We start from the raw sequence: 8,869 nt of genomic DNA, 5'->3' as shown, positions 1-8,869 counted from the left end.
ATCACATAGCAGACTTGAGGAAGTTCTTTGACAAGCTAAAGAGGTACAACTTGAAACTGAACCCCGCAAAATGCGCATTCGGGGTTCCCGCAGGAAAACTATTGGATTCATTGTCAGTCGTCGAGGGATTGAGCTGGATCCATCTAAAGTCAAGGCGATTCAGGAGTTACCGCCACCTAAAAGCAAAAAGGATGTGATGAGCTTCCTAGGGCGTCTCAACTACATCAGCCGCTTCATAGCATAATCCACAGTCATATGTGAACTCATCTTCAAGATGCTGAAGAAAGATGCTGAAACAAGCTGGACAGAGGATTGTCAGAAAGCCTTTGACAGAATCAAGGAGTACTTATCCACACCACCAGTCCTGGTCCCGCCTGAACCAGGACGACCTTTGCTACTCTATCTATCTGTACTAAATGGAGCCTTCGGATGTGTTTTGCGACAACATGACAAGACAGGAAGAAAGGAGCAGGCCATATACTACTTGAGCAAAAAGTTCACACCTTACGAAGCACGGTACTCTCTGCTTGAACGCACTTGCTATGCTTTGACCTGGACAGCTCAGAAATTGAGGCATTACTTATGCGCCTACACTACATACCTCATATCCAGGATGGATCCTCTGAAGAACATATTCCAGAAACCCATGCCGACTAGAAAGTTGGCCAAATGGTAGATACTATTAAGTGAGTTCGATATCGTCTACGTAACTTAAAAGGCGATCAAAGGACAAGCATTGGCAGATCACCTTGTTGAAAATCCGGTGGGAGGAGAATACGAACCTTTGAAAATGTATTTTCCTGACGAAGAGGTATCATTCGTAGGAGAGGACATCACCGAAGCATATGACGGTTGGAGGATGTTCTTTAACGTAGCCGCAAATTTCAAAGGAGTGGGCATATGAGCAGTTTTGGTATCAGAAATGGGTCAGCATTATCCGGTATCTGCTAAACTCAGATTTCCCTACACCAACAACATGGCGGAATATGAAGCCTGCATACTAGGGCTCAATATGGTAGTCGACATGAACATTCAGGAGTTGCTGGTAGTCGGCGATTTAGATTTGCTTGTGCACCAGGTACAAGGGGAGTGGGCCACCAAGAATTCCAAGATATTGCCATATCTGCACCATGTGCAGAAATTGAGAAAGAGGTTTACAAAGATAGAATTTCGACATGTGTCCAGAATTCAGAATGAGTTTGCCGATACGTTACCCACCTTGTCATCCATGATACAACATCCAGATAAGAACTACATTGATCCCTTTCCGGTGAGGATCCACAATCAGCCGGCATATTGTGCTCATGTCGAGGAAGAAGCGGATGGAAAGCCTTGGTTCCACGACATCATAGAATACTTATCAAAAGGAGAATACCCAGAGCATGCAAATCACACTAAAAAACGCACACTCCGAGACTTTCAAATCACTTCTTCCACAGCGGAGGGAACTTGTACAGAAGAACTCCTGATTTGGGTCTACTAAGATGTGTTGACGTAAAGGAAGCTTCTAAGCTGCTTGAAGATGTGCATGCAGGGACCTGTGGTCCACACATGAATGGTTTCGTCTTGGCTAAGAAGATACTCAGGGTAGGTTACTTCTGGATAACCATGGAGACATATTGCATTCAGTATGTCCGCAAATGCTTTCGATGTCAAGTGCATGCCGACATGATAAAAGTGCCGCCAAACAAGCTCAATGCAACAAGCTCGCCTTGGCCATTCGCCGCATAGGGAATGGATGTTATTGGTCCAATTGAGCCCTCCGCTTCAAACGGACACAGGTTTATTCTGGTCGCCATCGATTACATCACAAAATAGGTCGAAGCTGCGTCTTACAAAGCCGTAACCAAGAAGGTCGTCGCAGATTTTGTCAAGGATCGTATTGTCTGCCGATTCGGGGTTCCCGAGTCCATTATTAATGACAGCGCCGCCAATCTCAACAGTGATCTGATGAAAGCTATATGTGAAGCTTTCAAAATCAAGCACAAGAATTCCACAGCCTACAGACCTCAGATGAATGGAGCCGTAGAAGCCGCCAACAAAAACATCAAGAAGATACTAAGGAAAATGGTAGAGAACCACAAACAATGGCACGAGAAGCTACCCTCTGTTGGGGTACCGCACCACGGTTCGCACATCAACCGGGGCAACTCCCTACATGTTGGTTTATGGTACCGAGGCTGTCATCCCAGCCAAGGTGGAGATTCCTTCTTTAAGAGTCATACAAGAAGCTGAACTCAGCGATGCAGAGTGGATAAGGAGTTGCTATGAACAATTATCCCTTATCGATGGAAGGAGGATGAACGCAGTATGTCACGACCAACTTTATCAAAACAGAATGTCCACGGCTTTCAACAAAAGAGTCAAACCAAGGCAGTTCGCACTAGGGCAACTGTATTGAAGAAAATCTTCCCGCATCAAGATGAAGCCAAAGGGAAATTCTCTCCCAACTGGCAGGGTCCATACATGATTCACAGGGTACTAACATGAGGAGCACTCATACTCGCAGAAATGGACGGAGAAATCTGGCCAAAACCAATCAATTCAGACGCAGTCAAAAGATAGTATGCTTAGATTGTTTTACATTTCTTCATCTGATGTAATTGAACTACGCTTCACCTGATTTCCGTATAAGAGGGGATACGTAGGCAGCCTTATGGGTTCGGTCATATCATAATAAAATTTTCATTTTCCCCAAGATCAGAAACCGGGGCAGAATTTTGAGGAGGACCCTCAAAATTCCGATATGAGAGAGTTGCAATGTCTCTGAAATGTGTTACAGTCACTAGTTCATCTAAATAATGTGATATTTCACTGTGTTTTTTAATGATAACTCTATTTTTCATCAATAATTGCATATTTTCGAAAACTCTATTTCCATTACATTCAAGTATCACCCAGGGGAACTCGAAAGGCTTGCAGAACGGAGCAAAGCAAAGCCAGCCAACAGAAGCACGAACCAACCTCCCCCCACAAAACTTACAATCTTTCTTTGAACGCAGGCACATCTGACGTAACGGTAACATCCACGTAGCAAGACCGCTATCAATCGCCGAATACATCTCTAGCTAAGACATATGCTACCCTTATTTGCTTCTTGCTCTTTGCATGGGACTAATCCTTGTCCCGCACATTGGCATGAGTCTAATCCTTGACTCCCTATTTGCATGAGGCTAATCCTTGCCTCTCTATCTTGCGTGAGGCTAATCCTTGCCACCATATTCGCATGAGGCTAATCCTTGCCTCCCCATTTGCATGAGTCTAATCCTTGACTCCCTATTTGCATGAGTCTAATCCCTGACTCTATGAGGCTAATCCTTGCCTCCATATTTGCATAAGGCTAATCCTTTCCTCCATACTCGCATGAGTCTAATCCTTGCCTCCCTATTTGCATGAGGCTAATCCTTGCTTCTCTATCTTGCATGAGGCTAATCTTTGCCTCCATATTCGCATGAGGCTAATCCATGCCTCCCCATTTGCATGAGCCTAATCCTTGACTCCCTATTTGCATGAGTCTAATCCCTGACTCCATGAGGCTGATCCTTGACTCCGTATTGGCATAAGGCTAATCCTTGCCTCCATACTCGCATGAGTCTAACCCTTGACTCCCTATTTGCATGAGGCTAATCCTTGCCTCTCTATCTTGCATGAGGCTAATCATTGCCTCTATATTCTCATGAGGCTAATCATTTCCTCCCCATTTGCACAAGTCTAATCCCTGACTCCCTATTTTGCATGAGTCTAATCCTTGACTCCATGAGGCTAATCCCTGCCTCCATATTTGCATGAGGCTAATCCTTGCCTCGCCGTCTACATGGAACCAAACATTGTCCCTCCTTGCACAAATATTGCTCTATTTTTTTAATTTTTTAGTACTATTTATTTGCTTTTCGATCGGGCTAAGCTCTGCCCTCCATTTCACAAGACTAAGCCTTGTCTTGTTAACATCATACTATTGCATATCATGGGCTGGAATATCGCCAATCTATCCAAAGGCGTCATAGCCTGAAGGCATCATCCTCATAGCCGGAAGACACCATGCCATGGCCTAAGGGTCCCTCAAAATTGCATATCATTATTCAAAGGCGTCATGGTTCGGAGGCACCATTTTCATGGCCCGAGAACATCATTTCATGGCCTGCGAATCCCTCACTAAATAATTCATGGCCCAGGACGTCATGGTCCAAGGACGTCATCATTAATCGTCCAAAGGCAACTTTCATGGTCCAAAGGAAATTTGCATCATGTTTAAATTTTTGCAAATACGTGTTTGTAGCATCTTTTATCTGCAGGTAACCAGTAAGCAGCCGCTATCCTAACGGGAGCGTTCTCGCTCCAGTTCCCTCCAACTGTCACAAACAGTAACCGCTCCCCTAGCTGCTTCGGCATCGCGTGTCCGTTCTTGCAACAATTTCATCGGCATATTCCGCAGATGAACCCAGAACTACACATGGCCTGATTCATGTAAAACCAAGGATATGTAGGCAGCTCGAAGACCGGAGTCCGGCCCCGTCTTTCAAAACATCTCGTCCGATCAAAATTGGCCATCATTTCTTTAACCAGAAACTCTTTCAACCTTCCCGGGTAAAGAGGGGCAACTGTTGATACCCAATTTTTCCCGGCCCTCGTCCGTTCATTCCTTTTTTATCCCAAACGACCTCTAACAGTCTAACCCTACCTCATTTCTTAGAGACCGCCGCCTCTGTATTCTCTCATCTCCTCTCCTCTCTCAACCACTCAACCTAACCATAGCTCCTTCAACCGCCGACCTTCTTCTCCAGTCTTCTCCGGTGATCTCCCGTCAACTCCTAAGCCTCCAATGGCCCCTCTAACGCTATACTTGCCTTCTCTAAGTTCTTCAAGGGCCCTAGGCCATGCCGACTTGCATCTAAGGTTTGCTATGTGGTTGTTCTTGGCTACTCCGGTGTGATTTCGAGCAAAATCACACTATATTTGTCACGATCTTTGGGATTCTAGACAGGTTCTTTCACCCCTCCTTGGGTTTCTTCTGAAACCCTAATTTGTGCCTACATCTTTTAGATATGTACGTTTTAAAATGATTCGAGTCTGTTTCTTTGATGTTTTACACTGCTCTTGAATCCCTTTTATAAGAATCATCGATTTCAAAGTGTTTTCCCCTCATTCTAAAATTAGGGTTTTCGGAACTTCTTCTTAAACTTTGTTTAAACTAATTCATTATGTTTAAACTTCTATCTCTTGCATATTTCGACTGATTCTATGATCTTACTGCTTTTTCAACTCGCCTATGTTAAAAGCCCTAATTTTTCTAGATTTTCTTTGTTTGGTTCTGTGTGTTAGCATGACAACTCGATTCTTGTTTAAGTTTCTGTGTTTACCTTGCCTCGAATGTGTTCTTACTAAGCTTTTAGCCTAACTTATACCGCCTCTATATGATTATGTTCATCTTGATTTTTCAGACTGGCTTCTTTCTATCAATACTGTTTAACCTGCATGTTTGTTGTGTCTGATTGCTCTTACTCTATTTATATGTTGAATACTGAATCGCGACTCCCTCTTGATTGATTCTGAATTTCCTATTTTTGGGTTCGATTGAAAGACCTTCCTTTAAACCCTCAATTTCGACCCCTTCTATTCAAATTAACTGATTCACCTACCTTGTATGCTGTGGTACTTTATTCTTACTGACTATTTCCTTAATTAGAGTATTATGAACTTAGCCCTAATTGTTTACCCTATACTTACTGAATTTGGATCTTCCTTATTAGTCATACACTGATTTCTTTCCTTAATTATTACTTGTTCTTACTGTTTGAATTAATTCCCTTAACTTAAGGGAGTACTTGTCCTGATTTTGCTCTAATTGATTCTGAGTTCCTTAATTACTATGCTACTATGATTTTTACCTTATTTTTATCTAATTTCGAACTACTATATATACATACTCTCTCATTAACAAAGGGACGAACTTTTTGGTTCAAAAGCTCTCTATCACACTTAAACTTTCTGCTCTTTCTTTGTGCTACTTGCTCTTATTCTGAGTTAGCCGGCTGCAAGCCAAGGCTAACTATTGTGCTCTCCTGCTCCTTCACTTTTGCTTACTGTCTTCTTTACTGGTATGTTCTAATTTCAGTTTAAGTTCCAAAAAATATATGGTTCTTTTATTGCTTCAGTTCATCCTGTTTCTAGTTTGCTTCTACTTATGGTTTTGCTGTGAAACTTGCAGTTAATATTATTACATGATTAGCATATTATGAACCCCCCTTCCTTAGGATCAATATGAGCATGTTACCCCCCTTTATGTAGTCTGTTTGCACTATCTATTTTCTGGTATGAATCCCCTCTATGTAGTCCGCACTCCTGACTTGTATGGTTCTTTGATTGGTCCTAAATCATATGGACCCTATACTGAACTCCCTTAAGCATTGCTGGTTCTGTGATTATGTTTGATCAGTTGTGTCTGAGCATGTCTATACCAATTCCTATGACCTTTGCCTGTTGTGTGTTTACAATCATGCGTTCTATGTGTCCCCAATCCCCATCACCCTTGTGTGTAGGATCTTTCCTCCTGTTTTGGTCCTGTGAATATTGCTGATTTGGTTTTGGACTCCATGTTTGATTTACTGTTGTTTAATCCTGTAATTCTCTCCTTTCAATGTTGTTTTACTGCATGACTCTCTCCTTTACTCTATAAAACTGTTTCAAACAAGTTTTTTTTTTTACACTGTTTTCTTACTAAAATCCTTTCAAACTATATCAAGCACTCCCACTCTACTCCTAAGTCAATAGGTTCTGCCCCCTCCAGTATGTATACTGCCTTGGGATCCTCTTGAGAACCCTCTGAACTCTGGCATACTGAGGCTGGCCCTTCCACACTGCACTTATTCGATTTGGTTACCAAGTCTAGGTGTAAGCACTGCCCGGGATCCTTGAGATCCTTAGGGAACTTTGATGCACCTGGACTATGATATTGTCTATGGAATTTGGGCATTTGAGGCTATTGGAGACTTTGGAAACCTGGGCCTAATTGAAGGCTCCCTATAGAATAACTTCTTATTTTCTTATTTATTTATGTAATTCATTCATATGGTCTGTAATAATTTGTAACGAATATTGGGGTAATTAGTGAAAAGGGGTGGATAGTTACTTGCTTGTGGGGTAATGCGGGTAGAAACCATGCCTATAGGACTTTAAATTTTACTATGTTTGCCTTACCATGTTAGAAACCATGCATATAGGATTTTACTATGCTTGCCTTTCCATGTTAGAAATCATGGTTATAAGTCTTAAAATCAGTTTCACAAGTAGATGCCATGCCTATACGATATAATTTAACCCGGCTACTGTTACGATAAGTGTTGCATGTTTTTATTATTTGACACCATGCCTGCAAAGTTTCTGAAATCAGTGTTTAACAACTAGATATCTTGCCTATAATGAATGTCACTGGAAATTCTGCCTAAACTAGTTTAAATAAATCAATCCAGTCCGCGTTCAGTCACTTCGAAACTGGTTTAATTAATGGTTTAGTTTCCCTGAAAAGAATTATTTCAAAAACTACTTTAATCTATCATTAGGAAGCATGCCTATAGGGATTAAAGGGTCCGTTTTAAAAACCTGCCTTGTATCATTATATAAAATGTAGTCATCTGTATGCCGCATATAGGCAAGCCTATAGGGCGTTTTTCGAATATTGCAACCCTGCAACCGTTTCTGTGACTTAATGTTCTTCGGGTTTAACATGTTTTTAAAAAAAATCTGTAGGCAATTGACAGGGCTTTACTTCTGAGTTTATAAAATAAACTGCTTGTCTCATGTATGAATTTAGACATCCTGCCTTAGGATACTGTTTAACAAAAAGGCCTTTATTTGTGTTTGAGTCGTGCTGTTTATATGCTTTACTTGTGGAGGTAAATTGCGCCTCTTATTTGTTCCTTCCTGTTCTTGTTTTCTAGGAGTCCTATGTGTTATTGTTTGTCGCCTTAGTATTTTCACTTTTTAAACCTTAGGGGTCTGTCTAGAACCACCTATAGGTAGAGGTCCTAAATCCCTCCAGGACCATTAAGAAGGGACGGTAAGCAGCATGCAATAGAGATCGGTGACCAACACTCGCTTTGCATGACCACATTAAGGGGATGGGAAGGGTAGATATGGATATGATGACTGGTGCGTTAATGCCACGCGTAGCCCCTTTCTAAGGAGTGATTACCGGGCATTGTACTGATGTGATCCTATAGGCTAACCAACCTAGGACCCCTCTCTCCCAAATCATCTTTACTTGAAAACTTTACTTTCCCTTTTTTTTTACGCACACAACTTGTTTAAATCCTTGTCTTATACGATGCCCAACATGCTCTACTTGCAATTATTTGCTTCAACTGTTTATTTTGTTAATGGACTAATTCATAAGTATAAGCTCGGCCGGGACCCACAGTTGTGGACCAAGAGGGGTGCCTAACACCTTCCCCTCGAGGTTATTTCGAGCCCTTATCCTAATCTCTGGTAATGCAAACTAGTCTAAGAGTTAATCGCTCTAGGTGCCCTAACGCACCATAATCCGTTAGGTGGCGACTCTTCAAATACCCAATTCCCAAAAGGAAATGAGTTATTACCCCCATGAATGTCGAAACCCGGACTTCTCCCCGCGAGGAGGGAAAAAAGGGGGCGCGACAACTATTGAAATTGAAACTAACATGATAACTGATAGTTAATAGCCGGTAATGGATAACTCATAACTGAAATGATAATGATAACTAATAACTGATAACTGAAATGATAACTGATAACTGAACCAAACAAAGGAAGTAAGAATATGAATACTCCCTCTTCTGAATGATGAACAACCTGTTTATCTAAATAAGCTACGGCCTCAGGCCCAATATATATGTGC

Source organism: Nicotiana attenuata, unplaced genomic scaffold (assembly GCF_001879085.1).
Source record: "Nicotiana attenuata strain UT unplaced genomic scaffold, NIATTr2, whole genome shotgun sequence".
NCBI lineage: Eukaryota > Viridiplantae > Streptophyta > Magnoliopsida > Solanales > Solanaceae > Nicotiana > Nicotiana attenuata.
The sequence above is the reverse complement of the archived record's forward strand: the minus strand, read 5'-3'. Positions refer to the sequence as shown.